The following is an 18069-nucleotide window of genomic DNA, read 5'->3' as shown; positions in this document are numbered from 1 at the left end:
GGTGTCGGTGCTGAGAGGATCCTTAGCCTTCCTTGGTGATGGTGCTGAACTGCCTGGCTCCTTCTTCGGTACCAACAAATCTGTAGACTTTCTCCGCACCAGCTCCCCAGTCTCTACTCATGCCTGCTCTTCATGAGAAGATCTGGGCCATGCTCAAGCAGCTGAGGGCTTCTGCAGATGCAGAGTGCTTAGGCATCGAGGGTGCTTGTGCTAACCATGGCACAGTCCCAATGGTATCAGGAAACCCAGTCTAGAGAAAAGGTCCCAGACACCACAGTGTGTTAAAGCATCGAGGGTGCTTGTACCAATCATAGCACACTCCCAGGTGCCTGAGGATGCTTATTCTAAGGAGAAGTCCTAGATGCTGGTCCTGCATCAAGAGTAGGGGTTGGCATGCACCCAACTGGTGCAGCCCTCAACATCAGGGGCAAATTTCTTCCTGTACCTTGAAGTTATTCGATGCATGGTCATCACTCTGGCAGGCAAGTGCAGTCTCGTACTTCTGATAATGGGTACTTTGCAGTCTGATTCACGCCTTTCCTGGGAATCTGAGGGGAATCCACAGTACTCCTCGGTGGAGGAGTCCTATCATATACCATCTGACCCCTCCCCGCCACAAGAAAGGAGTAAGTTTATGGGCTTTGTACAGGAAATGGTAGAGGCCATTCCTTTCAAATTGAAGACTGAGGGTCAGCCTAGAGTTGTGTTGCTCACTGTTCTGGACTATGAATCTCCACCTAGGTGCCTCTGTCTGTCCAAGTGGCACCTCATAAAATAGATATTTTGTACAGAAGCCGGAAAGGTCCAGTTACCACACTACTCGGTGGTGGAGTCTGCTCTGGAGAGAGCGTGGAGTTTGATGTCATATACTTTTGCTCTTCTGGGCAAGGTGGCTCCAACCCTGAACTTCTTTGGGAGGCACATCTATGAAGCCTCGATGCTTGCCCTACACAGAAACTGTTTGAATACTTCCTGCGCCTCTGAGTCTGGTTTGAAGACCAACTATGCAAGGGTTCACCATCAGTGCAAGCAGTGCTTATCACCATCTTGGGAATGGGCCCATGTCTGTACAGACTTTAGTTGTTCTTTTCATGCAAGATATACAGTTGACAAAGCCCCCTCTGAAACCTCCAACTATGCAATAGGACCTCAGCGTCATTCTCACCCAATTGATGAAAGCTCCTTTTGAGCTGCTAGATTTTGGTGGTGGTCACTTCAGCTCACAGAGTTAGTGAGCTTTAGGCTAGTGGCGGATCCGCCTTAGATGAAGTTTTATCACAAAAGGATAGTTCTTCGCATGAACCCTAAGTTCTTTCATAGGGTGGTGTTGGACTTCCATCCTAATCAGTTATTCGTCCTACCAACATTCTGTCCCAAATCTCATGCCCATTCTGATAAGAGCACTCTCCATACCTTGGGCTGCTAGCAAGCCTCGTTTTTTTTTTTTAACCTTGAGAGGACTAAGACCTTTTGACAGACCACCCAGCTTTTTTCTCTTTTAATCCAAACAGATCAGGGGCAGACATTAGTAAATGCATGCTATCCAAATGGCTTGCAGACTGTGTTTCTTTCACTTCTGCCTACCTTGGGCTGACTTTGGAGGGTCATGTTATGGCTCACATTGTCAGAGCCATGGCTGCATCGGTACCCCTATTGAGGTTGAGTTCAAATAGATCAGATTTACAGGGCTGCAGTGTGGGCTTTTGCCTAAACATTCCTTCTCACTTCTGCCTGAAGCAGAGTTTCCAGTGTGACAGCCAGTTTGGACAGACAGTTCTGCAGAGTTTGTTTGGTGCCTAGAATCTAATTCCATCCTTCTATGTCCCAGGCTGCACTTTCAATGCCAGTATGAATATAGTTTTTGGTTATATGCTTTTCCAGGGACTCATGACTGCGAGTTTCTGTTGGCCTAATGTTGTTGCTTTCAGTGAGCCTGGTAGCTAGGGATTCCCATATGTGAGAAACAATGTCCTGCTTGTCCTGGGAGAAAGCAAGGTTACTTACCTGTAGCAAATGTTCTCCGAGGACAGCAGGGTGTGTATTCTCACATCCCTTCCCATCTCCCCTTGGAGGTGTATTCCTTCAGCTATAATATTGTACTGCTTGGGCGGGAAGGCACCATACGCTATGGGACACTGCCAAAGGCCTCTTAAAGAGATATTATGCTGGGAAGCATCTGCACCTGGCTTTATCAGATTGCATCACCAATATGTGAGAAACAACGTACTGCTTGTCTTTGGAGAAGTGCTGGTACATTCAGTGGATGTAGCAAATTTTACAAAGCTACATGTAGGAAAAAAAAACTGCATCAATAGGCAGCTCCACATATAAAGGCAATTTCACAACTTCCATGTATAACTGCCAATAATATATACATTAAGAGGGCAGTTCTTCAGCTAGTTGCCTTAAAGACACGTGGTAGGAGCTATGCAGCACTCTGGCACTCAGATTCTGAATAGAATACTAGTGTAACCCAATATTGCCACACCTAACAACGTCACCTGCAGTTATACCCTTCCATTCTCCACCCATGTGTATGCCTTCCTTGCATATATGAGCTATTCAAGTTACACTGGCATTTACAGAATAGTGCTACATACCCTGCTAGCACTTTCACAGGTAAGTGTACACCTTACAAGTTTAAGTGCTAGTATTGTAGACATTTACACATACAAGGGGAGGTAAATGCCGGCATCTAGATTATAGAACTGCCCTTGTGGGGGGCAATTGTGCAAGAAGGTGGCTAGTTTTAGGTGGCAGGAAAGTGTGTAAATGGCAGTATTCTAGTAATTTACGCACATAAATGGCCTTGTATAGAAAACTGACTAGCGGAAAAATATGCACCATGATTTGATGGCTCATGCTTTGCCAGTGGATGAGTGTCTGGGCGGAGTTTGGTGGAACGCACAGGCGTGCATGTAAATTATGCAATTCTATCATTTACGGGCGTAAGTGCTAATATCCAGGTGTGGATATTTATACCAACTATAGGGCTGGTGTAAGTGATTGCAACTTAATATGCTAGTATTCTACAAAGAAAAGTAGGCACCCACTTTTCTTCACAGAATAGGCTTAAAATATGCACCATAATCAGTATCCATAGAAGGCCCCCTGTTACAGAATTACCTTCCATGTGATAAAGAATTACTCTCCAATTTCTAAAAACTAGACATGAAAGTGACACCAACTAACCAGTGAAGCCATACAAGTTTTTTCCCCTTTAATTTAGGAGGCAAAAATCTCCCTTAATCCCTTGTTTAATGCTCTTGCTAAAACAAGCACTTTTATGAAACCTATGCATGCCTCAGAAATGGTGAAAAAGCTGACAGGGAGCTTTCTTTACATATACATGTATTTTCTTTCTAAAATCAGACTTCTCTTAGCAAACACTCTCTCCATTTGGCTGTCACACTGCATTTATGTACAAGCTAGATATCCGGTTAAATAGCTCTGACCAAATAGCCCCGACAAAAAAAGCCCCCCCCCCCCCAAAGCTCCCAACATAATAGCCACTGTTAAAACGGCCTACCTACAATATAACCCTTGACAAATTAACCCCCCCTACAAAACGGCCCGATCAGGCTGCCCAGAATATGCCACTACATTTTTTCCTAATAAGGTTGCTAAGACTATAAAAATGTTGACAATGTGTGTGTATATATACGGTTAAATGGTACTTGGTTAATATAGCTCCGACCAAATAGCCCCGACAAAAAAGCCCCCCCCCCAAAGCTCCCGACATAATAGCCACTGTTAAAACGGCCTACCTACAATATAACCCTTGACAAATTAACCCCCCTACAAAACGGTCCGTTCAGGCTGCCCAGAATATGGCACTACATTTTTTCCTAATAAGGTTGCTAAGACTATAAAAATGATGACAATGTGTGTGTGTGTATATATATATATATATATATATATATATATGTATTTAATTAGCATGTTGATGGAAGAATAGTTTCCTTAAACAGCAGAACAGATGTCTTGAGTACCAGTTGGTAGCTATAGAATTTTGTTTATTTATATATGCTTTATACAATGCAATGCTGGTAGAAGCCTTTATCAGTGAAGATTTCACTTGTAGTTTATCATCTTTTTTTTTGTGATGTGTTATTTTTTTTTCTAGGGGGCTATTTTGTCAAGGGTTATTTTGTGGGCGGGGGGGGGGGGGGGGGCACTTTGTCAAGGGCTATTTTGTTACAAGGCTATTTTGTTGGGGTTGTTATGACAGGGTGCCCTGGTGAACAATTGTAGAGTTTAAGGGATGCCCAAAGGGCAGACTATGGTGCTGGTAGTGGTGGTTCCCTCTCACAAATCCGAGATACTGTTGATGACTTGGATGTACCTTTATGTGAGTGTACACAATCCTTCAAGTCCAGAGAACACAACCAGTCTCCTTTCTGGAGGTAGGGAAAGATGGTGCCTAGTAATCAGGCTGAACATTGATTGAATTCCACCAGTTAGCACCTTGGTATCTTGGGGGTGGGGGGGGGGGGGGATCATGGATTTCATATACCGCTCTTCTGTGGGTACAACCAAAGTGGTTTACACATATTATATATATTATATCCCTAGTGGGCTCACAATCTGTATTTTTTTTGTACCTGAGGCAATAGAGGGTTAAGTGACTTACCCAGGGTCACAAGGAGCTGTAGTGACAATCAAACCCAGTTCCCCAGGTTCCCAACCCACTGCACTAACCATTAGGTTACTCCTCCACTCTGTCTATGGAGTGAACCAATTTATAGTGCACTCTCTTGCAATCTGGAAGATGAAATCTAAGGCAGTCCCTAGAACCAGGGGTTATATTGTGTAGGGGAACAGTTATTAAGGTCTGTGTGTAATCCGGTGTCATGCAATATAATATTGAAAAGACAAAAACACATAATTTAGAAATAATCCTGGTTTTAATGGGCAGCCAGTGCAGCTTGCATAATAATGGAGTGGCTCTCTCAAAATGTGATACCTTGAGGACAAGCCTAGCTGCTGTATTTTGGGCCATCTGCAGCCGTTCTAGGATACTCTCCTTACATCCAGCATCGATAGAATTGCAGTAATCGAACAGAGTTAAAACCAAGGAGTTACCCATGTTACCCAATTTGAACAGAGCACGCTTACTCTGCCCCTCCAAACAAGCCCCCTGTGCTTAAAAATGTTATAAATTTTTAGTCCGGGATTGGTGCGTGCCAATTCCAGAACTACTGTGGGATGCCCAAGCGAGTCCTGCAGTAGTGCCTTTTTAGCACGCAGTAAGCATGCATTAATGCTTACTGCTGCTTTGTAAAACAGCCCCTTAGTGAACTGTCTCAATGTGTAGTTTTATTGATACTGGGGGCTGGAACTAACCTATGTAGTGAAATTCCCAGTTCTTGTTGGTTAGCAGGCAAGCACTGATGTGTTTTACACGCATCATTTTTTCTCTGTGAGAACAAAATGAGACTGAATCCTTGTTACATTACAACCTTAATCTGAAACATAACAGTTTAAACTGCTTTATTGATTGTTATATTTGGGATTTAATGATAAAACCCTAAAAAGCCCTTTTTGCTAAAATGCAGTAAATTGTTTGCACTTATTGCGCATTAGGTGCAAAAAACTAGAGCAAAGTTAAGTGCACAGCCTCTAAAGTAAATCCAGGGGGCATGTCCACCATGTGCCCTGCATCTACCACACAGAGCAGATACTTACCAAATGGGCACCAAATTACATGCGATGGCAAATAGTGTGGGAGGAGCCATGTTATCTGTCACAGCATGTAGTGCAGTGCCTGCCCTATAAAAAACAACAACAAACTGCCATAGTGGCGCATCCCCTTGATCCGATCATCCTCCCCATGATGATTCCCCACCTGATCTGACCCCCCCCCCCAAGAAACCCCTCCCACCTGAACTCAAACCTTTGATAGAACCCCAAATCTCCGATTACTCCTGTGAATTACATGGGGGTAATCCCTGGTGTTCTAGAAAGATGAATGCAGTCCCTCTGAACTCCTGCCCTGTCTGGCTCTAGGTGAAAATGGTGCCAATGAACCCTAGTGGTAATGTTGTTGAGCTATCAATATGGATCATCCTAGGCTTACCCCTAGCATTAGTACCGCAAAACTATCACTAGGGGTCACTGTTACCATTTTGTACCCAGAGAAATATTGGGTGGGAGTGGAGAAGCACTGTTTCTGTCCCATCCCTCCCAGGGTGCTGGGGGTGGAAGAAAAAGTAAGATTGGAGACTGGAGGGTCTTTGTGCAGGGACGTGCTTCTTCAAAGGTTTGAGTCTTTGGTGGGCAGATCGGACTGCGTGAGTGAATCTTCTGGTGGGGAGTTACATCAGGTGAGGAGGGTCTTTCAGGGGAATCAGTTTGGATGGGGGGGGGGGATCCAGTGGCGTTCCTAGGGGGGGGCGGTAGGTGCACGCCGCTGGGGGGGGTGCCTCGCGCCTGTCGGCGCCGCTCGTTCCGTGCTCCCTCTGCCCCGGAACAGGTTACTTCCTGTTCCGGGGCAGAGGGAGCATGGAACGAGTGAAGCCGACAGGCGCGCGGCACCCCCCCCCCCCCCCACCAGGTAAAAATGCACCCGGGGGGGGGGGGTGTCGTTTCGCCAGGAGGGGGGGGCGCTGCTGTCACAGCAGACCACTCCCCTACTATGACTCTGCCACGGCTACATAATACCCCCACTCACGTTAAGCAGCTAGCTTGCTGGCTGGTTTTAATGCACAGTAGCCATTAGTGCAGATCCATACTACTATCTTTCTCATGGTAAAACCCATGCTAGTTGCTTAATGTAGCTTAGTAAAATGGCCTCTAAAAGAGGTATCAGGTGAGTTCCCACCCACCAATTCCCCCTGAGACAATTCCCACCAAGCCCCCCCCCCCCCCAGTCATTTCCCACTCTCCCTAGCCTTTTCTTTTTATTGACCATAGCTTCTTTCTTGTTTTGGGTCCCATAAGTCCTGGTAAGTTGTTAAAAATCATAATCAGTGTGCCATTTTGAGGGGCTCAATTAGGTTAAAACCTAGTTTGGGAGGTTGTAAGGGCATTGCTCCCCCCCCCACACACATGAATTGCAGTTTGTATTTATATATTTACTTATTTATGATATTTAGATCCCGGATTAAACATAAATTAGGCTGCAATCTAGTTTCCGTGTGTGTGTGTGGGGGGGGGGGGGGGGGCACACGAACTGCATGTCTGAAAGGGGAAAGAGGTGTGTAAAAGATAATGCTGGGGGGGGGGGTATAAGGGGGTATTGGCACCCCAAACTATCTGGAAGAAGAAAGGGAGGGAGAATATCTTTCCTAGTGTGTTTTGTATTTTTTGGGTTATAGGTAGGAATTGTCCTCCCTGATGTAGTGGGAATTGGTTCAGTGGGAATTGTTCCAATGGGAATTGGTGGGTGGGAACTGACCTAGAACCCTAAAAGAAAACCAAGTTTCACTTATAAGCTCAGAACTCAAACTGATAACTTTATTATTGGAAAACACCAGAAACAAAACAGGTAAATCCATTATGAAACTTCAACAGTTCCTTACTATAAACATCATTGAGGCATGATTTAAATTTGCAACCAGAAATAAATGAATCTAGATGATTAAAATTACATTAAAATAGCACTATAATTAAATCTGCAAGTAACAGCAGTACTAATTTAGGATGCCACAGCATGCTTTTTAAAACAATTAGCCAGACTTTTAGATGTCTTTGTGTGACATATAATAGAGAAAAAATAAAGTCTATTAAATCTCAAATCTGCCCTTTGATATGGAATCAAAGAAAGATCATCAAACAGGGTTGAAATTTGAATATGTTTACATCATTTTCAGTCTCTTGCAATCACTGTCACAAGAATACTTTTACACTATGACATTTTCTGTATAGTCTGAGAAAATTATAAGAGCAAAATCTGAATATCCCATATAGTCTTTGACAGGATAGAAAGGGAAGGGATTTTGGATGTAACTCACATATTTTTCAGCTGTAGCTCAAGGTGAGTTACATTCAGGTACATTAGGCATTTTCTTGTCCCTGGAAGGCTTACAATATAAGGAGGCAATTCTATTACAGGGCCCCACCATTTAGGCGCCACAATATTTGTTTCATTTTCAAAATTTGCATCTAGCTTCTCCTACATGAGCGCACAACTATGGAATGAACTCCCGCATGCTGTGATAACAATACATGACCACCTAAACTTCGGGAAATCATTAAAAACTCACCTCTTCAAAAAAGACTATCCCTCCGATCCAACATAACTCCCCACACCCAGCAACACAACATAATCAAGGATTGTACTGGACAACCTATTATCATCATTCCCCTCAACCCAATGACGCCTGAATCACACCTACCTCATCTGACCACAACACAATCTTGTATTTGTTACCAATCGTAATGGCAAATGCCTTTACGGTTACTTGTAAGCCACAATGAGCCTGCAAATAGGTGGGAAAATGTGGGGTATAAATGAAACAAATAATAAATAAAATGGTGCTGGTTCATCTAAAGCCGGCATCATTTTCTTGTATTACTTGAAAAACTGCACTAACGAGGCAGTCAAGCTGGGGGATCATTCCTATGCTGTGAAGACCTGCAGCCGCGAATCGGGTTAGAGATGGGGTAGGAGAGCCGAGGGGGAGCTGTTACCAAGCCAAAAGGGAACTTATTTTTTGTTTGTTTTGGTGGCACTTACACATATATAATAGGCAAATAAGGCATGTAATTTTCAGTGGCAAACACTATACATGTAGCACACGGAAAATGCACCTAATCTTTGCACAAATTAGCAGATGTCGCTAGATGTCCCTTTTGAAAATTGGCCCATATACCGCCTGATTCTATATAGCACGACCAAAACTGCATACACGAATCCAGCTGTATTCTGGATTTGTGCGCGCAATTTATTTACCTTAACAAGTCAATCAGTATTGCTAACAGAGCTTAACAAGCAATTACCAACACTAATTGGCATTAGAATATATGTGCAAAAATCACTAACCGTATTCTGCAAAGCAGTGCATGTAAATTCTAATGCATGCTGCTGAAAAAGGAGGCGTGGAGTGGGGGGTGTTCTGAAAAACTACGTGCAGGGCTACAGAAATACCTACTCCGCGCCTAACATAGGCGCCAGTATTTACACCAAATTTTACTTTAGAATAGAATACGCCTAGCAGCCATGAGGGTGCCTGATGTTTCTAGTGTCAGGTGCCATCATGGCTATTAGGCATATTATATAAACTCCCTAGTCATCTCTGTATATAAAACGCACCTCCAACCTGAAGCCAGAAGTAGTGTGTAGTTGTGTAGATCGCTGTTTGCCCATGAGTGTCTGCCCCGCCCTCATGTCACAACGTGATGACGTCGAGGGCGGAGCAATGACACTCAACGAATCGCATCCCTAACCCTACGCATGTCACATGCAACAGCTGACCAACCACAGGTGGGAGGGCGGGTGCACAGCGCCGAATCGATGGGGCAGGGGAGACAGGAGATTCGCCGGGTGCCTGGAAGGGGGGGGGGGCATGGCCCAGGGACAGAACAGCATCGGTGGGGGCAAGGGAAAACGGAGAATCACTGGGTGGCTGGAGGGGGGCCACAGGAAAAACTAGAATCACTGGGTGTCTGGAGGGGGGGCAGGGAAGAGAGGACAATCGGTGGGTGGCTCAAGGGGGGGCAGAGGACAGAGGACAATCGATGGGTGGCTGGAGGGGGGGCAGGGGACGGAGGACAATCACTGGGTGGCTGGAGGGGGGAGCAGGGGAGAGAGGAGAATTGCTGGGTGGCTGCAGGGGGGGGGCAGGGGACAGAGCACACACACTCGCACCCAGCAGTCTCACTATGTCACAAAGACATTCACTCTCTCTCTCTCACACACACACACTCTCAAACATACACATTCCGACAAAAACCTTGCTAGCGCCCGTTTCATTTGTGTCAGAAACGGGCCTCATTTACTAGTAGTCTATAAACCGCATCTAGCATAGGCGCGGTTTGTAGAGTTTGCCTAGGTGGAAATTTTTTTGTCGCCGCTGTTTCTGGCGCCATATATATAGAATCAGGTCCATAGTGTTTTATGATCTGCATGCATACTTCTGCCCAAACTACACCACCATGTACACCCCCCTGACAAAGTATATGCCATCATTTCAAAGTGCATACCTTTCTACCTGTTTATATTTTATTATATGAGTTAATCTATACATGTATGAGGCTACATCCGCATGCAAATGACCACAATACTCCAAAGTGTATTGCATTGCCTCCTTATAAAATTACCCTCCACATGCTTATAGAACTATATGAAATGCAGGATCAAAAGAAGTATTTATGTTTATTAAAATTCTTAATATACTGCCACTTGTAGAGGAACATCGCTGCAATTAAAACAGAAAGGAACTCTGTAATTTGATGGAACAAAATCATTCATACAAGAACATACAAACCAAGATGCAAACCAATTGAACAAGCAATAAGATGCTGGGGGCAAAAAAATGAACGCAAGAGTAAAAAAAAAAAAGTAGGTTTTCAGAAGAACTTTAAAGCATGAAAAAGACAATTCAGAGTGTAGAACAGAAGGGAAGTTATTCCAAAGTTTTGGCGCCAGAAAGCAGAATGTAGTGTGACGAGTAGATTCAAAGTGAGCCTGTTTTGGTGATGGTAGAACCAGACGATTGGAATCAAACAATCGAAGAGAATGTGAAGGCATATAAGGAATAATAAAGAAAGAAAGATAGGCTGGGGAACCACTGTGAAGAATTTTGTGAGTCAGACAAAGGATTTTGAACTACTACTACTACTATTTAGCATTTCTATAGCGCTACAAGGCAGTGAAGAGATGACAAGAGTGGGTGATAGAATCAGACTTGTGAGCTATACAAAGGAGACGAGTGGCAGCATTCTGCAGTGTCTACTCTGTAGTCGGTGAAGTTGTAAAGACGGAAGCCCAGCATAGTGTACTTGATAGGTACATCTTACGTAAGTACATAAGTATTGCCATCAAGCCCAGCATCCTGTTTCCAAAAGTGGCCAATCCAGGTCACAAATACCTGGCAAGATCCCCAAAAAGTACAAAACATTTTATACTGCTTATCCCAGAAATAGTGGATTTTCCCCAAGTCCATTTAATAATGGTCTATGGACTTTTCCTTTAGGAAGCCGTCCAAACCTTTTTAAAACTCCGCTAAGCTAACCGCCTTTACGACATTCTCTGGCAACGAATTCCAGAGTTTAATTACACGTTGAGTGAAGAAAAATTTTCTCTGATTCGTTTTACAGGCAAAAAATTATATTCCGCTAAAATGCTTATTCCACAGACCTGTTTAGATCTGTGCCATCTCCAAAAGTTTACAGCGCCTTCAACATGGTTGATCATGGAATACTACTACACGTCCTCGAGTACTTCGGAATTGGAGGCAATGTTCTCAATTGGTTCAAGGGGTTCCTAACCACACGATCATACTAACATCTAACTCGACTACATCAGCCAAATGGATACCTGAATGTGGAGTTCCACAGGGATCCCCCCTTTCATCGACCTTATTCAACTTAATGATGATACCCTTAGCCAAACTACTATCAAGCCAAAACCTCAATCCATACATATACGCAGATGACGTAACGATCTACATCCCATTTAAACAAGATTTAAAGGAAATTTCCAATGACATCAACCAAAGTCTACAAATCATGCATTCATGGGCAGATGCATTTCGGCTGAAACTCAAAGCAGAAAAAAGCCCAATACTCACCTCCCAACATAACAAGAACAAATTCACCACCATTAACACACCAAAACTGAATCTTCCAATTTCGGACACCCTAAAAATTCTCGGAGTTACCATTGATTGACACCTAACACTTGAAAATCACGTGAAAAACACAACCAAGAAGATGTTCAACTCAATGTGGAAACTAAAAAGAGTAAGACCTTTCTTCCCAAGAACCGTCTTCCGAGGCCTGGTACAATCAATGGTACTCAGTCATTTAGACTACTGCAACGCACTATATGCTGGCTGCAAAGAGCAAATAATCAAGAAAATTCAGACAGCCCAAAACACTGGAGCTAGACTCATATTTGGCAAAACAAAATATGAAAGTGCTAAACCCCTACGAGAAAAGCTACACTGGCTCCCTCTTAAAGAACGCGTCACGTTCAAAATATGTACCCTAGTTCACAAAATCATTCACGGAGACACCCCAGCCTACATGTCAGACCTGATAGACTTACCACCCTGGAATGCTAAAAAATCATCCTGTACATTCCTTAATCTTCATTTTCCCAACTGCAAAGGTCTAAAATATAAACTAACGCATGCATCAACCTTTTCTACTTGAGCACACAATTCTGGAACGCGCTGCCGCGCAACTTAAAAACGATCTATGAACTAACTGACTTCCGCAAACTACTGAAGACCCATCTCTTTAACACGGTATACCACAAAGATCAACAAATGTGAACTCCTTCACACATATCCGGAACTGTCTTATAATATCTGCTGTTATACTACTATCATGCTTTATCTTTAACATGTTACCCAAAATTCTTCTGTAATACTAAATGTATACTTTCCTATATATTTCCACTATTCATGATGTATTGTAAGCCTCATTGAGCCTGCAAAGAGGTGGGAAAATGTGGGATACAAATGCAATAAATAAATAAATAATGAGTTATTATGTAAACAGTATATTTTTCCTTGACTGAAACACTATTTCTCACTGTCATCCTGTCTCTAAGTCTTTTCTCTTTAAAGTTTTGGAATATGCTAGCAACAATATTGCTTTCTTCACATCCACTGATACTGTAGATCCTTAAAAACCTGACTTCAGATCTTACATTTCACCTAATCCATTTTTTACAACAATCTGTAACCTTCTGCTCACCTTCCACACTCTTGTTTTTTCAAACATATTGCTGCCTTTACACTGTAGCATTTTTCTAGTCCAATGTTTCCCAAGTCAGGTCCTGGAGTACCCCTTGCCAGTCAGGTTTTCACTATACCCACAATGAATATGCATGAACTTGATCTGCATACATTGCCTCCATTAAATGCAGATCTCTTTCATGCATATTCATTGTGGATATCCTGAAAATCTGACTGGCAAGGGATACTCCAGGACCTGACTTGGGAAACACTATTCTAGACAACCTCTTATTTTGTTTCTCTGATGTTCCTCTTCCTTGATATTCTTACCAACTCTCCAATCAGTTCCTTAGGTCATACTGCAGGATACAAAGGGGGTCTTTTATTAAAGATTAGCTTGAGTTATCTGCAGCTGGGCCCATAGGAATAAAATGGGACCTGCTGCAGATAACTCGAGCTAACCTTTAGTAAAAGATTCCTAAAGTCTTTATCTACGCAGATGATATTACTGTTGTGCTACCAGTTGCACAATCTGCTGCTGAAACATCAACTAAAATTGCCAATTATATAAACTTATCAGATTATTGGATTTAGGATCATTTATTAAAGCTAAATAAAGCTAAAATGAAATTTCTTCCATTAGGTGAGCCACATGATATTTGTAATGATAACATCTTGTGTCTGAGTAACAAGAATTTCAAGTTTGGGAGTTATTTTCAATAATATCTTGATGCCCAAGTTATAGATAGCTGCATTGGTTAAAGTCTTTTTTTTTTTTACTCTAAGTTATGGATAAGGAGCCTTTAGAACTGTTTGGTATTGAAGTACAAAGTTTACTTCGATGTCAACTCACTACTGTCATGTTTTTTTTTGGTTGGATGTCAGACATTTTATTAGAAAATTACAGACTATTTAGAATACTGCAGCTCACCTGATCTTTTCAGCACATAAATGTGATAGGATCACTTCTTTATTAAATTCATTACATTGGCTTCCAATAGAGGCATGTATTCACTTTAAAGTTTGTAAAATTGTATTGAACTTAATGTTTGGGAGGGCACCATTACATGTTGGACACAATTTGTATTCCAAAGGAAGGCAAATTTAGAACATTATAAGATACCATGTTATTGCATTGCCCTGACCCCAGATTGTACAGATCCAAGAGAAATTATATTTCTACATTTTCATATCGGGCTACTAGTATTTGGAATTATGTCCCTCTTAACATAACAAAAACCAGGCAATTACTTGATTTTTTTGAAACATCTGAAATCAGTTGAAATGCTAATCATCTTTAATTTTTTAATTTTGGTTACTTTGCCATCTTCAATATAATAAGGACAGGCAAATATTTTACTTGTTAGAAAACATATGAAATCTTTTTTTATTAGAACCTATTTGGAAGTGTTAGTTTTTCATCTCTATTATTTTTATATAATGATTGTATATTCTTGTAAATTAGAGGGGATATTTATTTATTGTTACTTCCCATATATGAATGGTCTCTTGATCTGATCTGCACTGAAACTAATAGCATGTTGCAGAATATAAGACTATTTCTATTTGTATATTTAGGGGTCAATTATTCACACTTATGTGAAGCTTGCACGTAGGTCTATACACAGGCCTGTAGACAAACTGCAAAGGGTAACTTTGCAGATATAAAGTCAGCATGCAAGGATAAAGAACATTGAGGGATTTCAAATAAAGTCTGTTTGTTCCTTGACAACCTTGCCCTCCCCTAAGCCCCAGCTCCATTTCTTTGCAATATGGGTAAGTCTGCTCTTAAAAGGGCATGAAAATTCTCAGCTTCTAATTTTATCCTGGTAAAATCTTTTGAAAATCTAGTTTTATCTGTTCTATCCCATTTTGTGGAATAAACATCTGCCTCACATTCAAAAGGCCTCTAATTCTGGAAACCTTCAAAAAAAGGCAAAAACCCACCTGTTCAAACTAGCTTACCTTTATGTCTAATTTCTTCAGTTTGCTGTGTTACTGTCCATTTTACAAATTATTTGGTACCAATATTTGCTCATTGCTCTTAACTGATGTAGGGCATCATATAAAAACTACAAACAAATAAATATAAAATGATTAATAACACATTTTTCTCATAAATCAAAATACTGTAGATTTAAAAACCATAGGAAATATTTTTGTGTTTAAGGGGTACTTTTTAAATTTTCTGTGGGGTCTGCAAACATATTTTAAAAGGGAAACAAATGGTACAGTTTACCTTTGAAAATGCAAGGCTCAGTGGCTCAACGGCACTGAGTAAAATAAATTTGCATCTGCTTTGTGGCAACTGCAAAGTCAGTAGCTTAAACCATGAGTGAGGATTGAACCCACACAAACTGTTAGCCACCTTTGCCTTCCCTTTGCCACTGGCCACACTTCTTTTTGGTGTGGGGGATAATGCTCAGGTGCATTCACTCTCAAAAGGAGAGGACGATTGTCATCTCATTTTACCCAGGCCACTTCACAGTTACTGAATAGAATTGTTTGAAAAGTGTTATGTCTAGAAGATACAACTGTAAACCTAAGAGATTCAGGGCTCTGTTTACTAAGCCACGCTAGCATTTTTAGTGCACGCTAACGCTAGAGACACCCATAGGAATATACAGATGTCTCTAGCATTAGCGCTCGCTAAAAATGAGCACACCTTAGTAAACAGGGCCCTGTGTGATTTTCTATATACAGAAGAAACTGTGAATAATATCTCATTGAAAATGACAGAATAGGATACTGCTTTACCCTGCACAAAAAATTAGAGGTAACTTAACTTCTATGCAGAGCTGCAGTCATTTAATCTTTAACTTGTAGCAGATAAAATGTAGTTATTTATTTAAAGCTTTTATATGGTGCCCCATACAGGCTGCCTTACAAGTAAAGCAAAGTTGCTTACCTGTTAACAGCTGCTTCCCCCCCCCCCCCCCCCCAGGACAGCAAGATATCAATTCTCACAGCTGAGTGATGTCATCTGACAGAGCCCAGGCCAGAGAAGTTAAACTGCTACAGGTTTCAAAACTGCTCAGCTGAACACATACAAAACTTTTCACACCAGTGCTGTCATACAGGGCCAACTCCTAAGGACTCACATCCTACTATCCTTGGGAAAAGGCTGTTATGGGTAAGCAACTTCCCTTCCTCTGAGGATTCACAGAATAGAAGTCCTCACTGATAGGAATCAGTAGTTACAGGTTGCCTTTAAATAAAAAGAGGAAAAATAAACACATAACAATAACAATTGGGAAAAGCATGTTTTAATATTTTTCCTTTTTCAAAAGCAACCTTGGAATAATAAAAATGAGCACTAAGAAGTATGGGGTACTTTTAATAAGCTGCGGTTAAATATGGTCTAAGTGCACCCTTACGTGGGTTTTTCCCGCACGCTAAAGCCATTCTTACCACAGACAGAAAATGGCCGATTTTCCATTTTCCGAATAGCCATGTGCTAATGTTGCTATTAGTGTGTGGCCATTATGAAAATTTAGCGCATGGGCCCTTACCCTCACCTATTTAGTAGGCAGTAAGGCCTCACACACTAATCTCTTGCTAATCAGTTAGTGCGCAGTAATGTAGCTGCGCTGATTCGCGCTGTCACACCCGCTCTCTGCCCCCCCAGACACACCCCCTCCGAGAAAAATAGCGCTTACACAGCTTAGTGAAAGGAGCTGTCGGAGATGTATTTTAAATCTCAGAGAGACCTATTGTCATGTCAGAAGTCCTTGTCTAAGCAGTAATCTGATATGAATGTGTGGATAGAAAGCCATATTGCAGCCCTGTAGATCTCTATTATGGAGGCCAATCTCAGGTAGGCCACTAAAATACTGATACACCCTTACAAGTCAAAACTACCTGGGCATAACAGAGAAATATGCTATCTAATTAGACAGTATGTGTGTGTGGCTACAATAGTCCCAAGTTTGTTGGAGTCAAAACAAATAAAAAGCTAGGTGGACTTTCTAAGGGTTTTAGGCTACTCAGGGCTGCCGAAAGGGGGGGATAGGGGAGACAAAATTCCCCGGGGCCGGGCCTCCAAGGGGGCCTGGCACCACAGTCCCACCCAGTGGTGTACCGAGGGCGGGGCGGTCGTGGTGCTGCTGCGGTTCCAGCGCCCCCTCCAATCAGCGCGATGTATCGCTCTCCTTTCTCTCTCCACCCCCACCCCGCTCTCCAGGCCTTTAAACTTACAAACCTCCGGCAGCGTGCGTCAGCGATATGAGCGCTGCCTTTGGCCAGCCCCGGAAGTCTCCTTTGTACAACGTCCCACCTACGCGGGAAGCTGTGTAGAGAAAGCTTCCGGGGCAGGCTAAAGGCAGCTCTTACATCGCTGATGCTGCGTGCCAGTGGGTCTGAAAAGCTTGGAGGCCTGCAGAGGGGGTGGAGAGAGCTGAGGTGGAAAAGCGATGTCAGCCAGACCACAGGGAAAGGGAAAAGGGGGTGGAGAGAGATCGCATGGCGATGTCAGTCCGAAGGGGAAGAAGGGGTGGAGAGAGGAGGGAGAGCAAAGACCTCAAGGGAAGGGAAAAGGAGGGTGGACAGAGGAAAAGCAATGCTAGACTGAAGGGGGATGGAGAGGCAGAGAGTGATGCCAGACCTCAGAGGAAGGGGGAAGAAGGAGGGAAAGTGATACCAGGCCACAGGGGAAGGAGAAAAGTAAAATATATAGGAGATACGGGAAAGCAGGAGATGGATGGGGATGGGAAGAGGAGAGATTAAGATGGAGAGGGGGGGGGAGATGTTGGAATGCATCATGTAAAAAGAACAGAGGAGGCACATGCTGGATAGAAGGGGCAGAGAAAGCGGGCAGACACCAATGGAAAGGGGGAGAGGAGGGCAGACGCAGAATGGAAGAGAGTGCAACAGTGGATGGAAGGGGCAGAGAAAGGGCAGACGCTGGATGGAAGGGGCAGAGAAAGTGGGCAAATGATGGATGGAAGGGAGAGAGTGAAGAGAAGATGAGGAAAGCAGAAACCAGAGACGACAAAGGTAGAAAAAAGATTTATTATTATTATTTTATTTTTTTTGCTTTAGGATGAAGTAGTATTGTAGTTGTGGTGATAAATACAAAATGAAAATAAGGTGATCTTTCTATTAGACTAATTTTAATACATTTTTGACTAACTTTCAGAGACCAAAACCCCATCCTCAGGTCAGGATAGGATACCGTAACATACTGACCTGAGGAAGGAGGTTTTGGCCTCTGAAAGCT

At 42.7% G+C, this 18069-nt stretch overlaps 1 protein-coding gene across 1 annotated transcript in view; it reads right to left on the bottom strand.

Annotated features, from left to right (window-relative positions):
* Positions 1–18069, bottom strand: part of C6H3orf67 (chromosome 6 C3orf67 homolog) — a 223410-nt gene that overhangs the window by 150721 nt on the left and 54620 nt on the right. The gene's annotated exons all lie outside the window — the stretch shown is intronic.

This window comes from Microcaecilia unicolor, chromosome 6, assembly GCF_901765095.1.
Source record: "Microcaecilia unicolor chromosome 6, aMicUni1.1, whole genome shotgun sequence".
NCBI classification, from domain to species: Eukaryota; Metazoa; Chordata; class Amphibia; order Gymnophiona; family Siphonopidae; genus Microcaecilia; species Microcaecilia unicolor.
The sequence above is the reverse complement of the archived record's forward strand: the minus strand, read 5'-3'. Positions and strand labels throughout refer to the sequence as shown.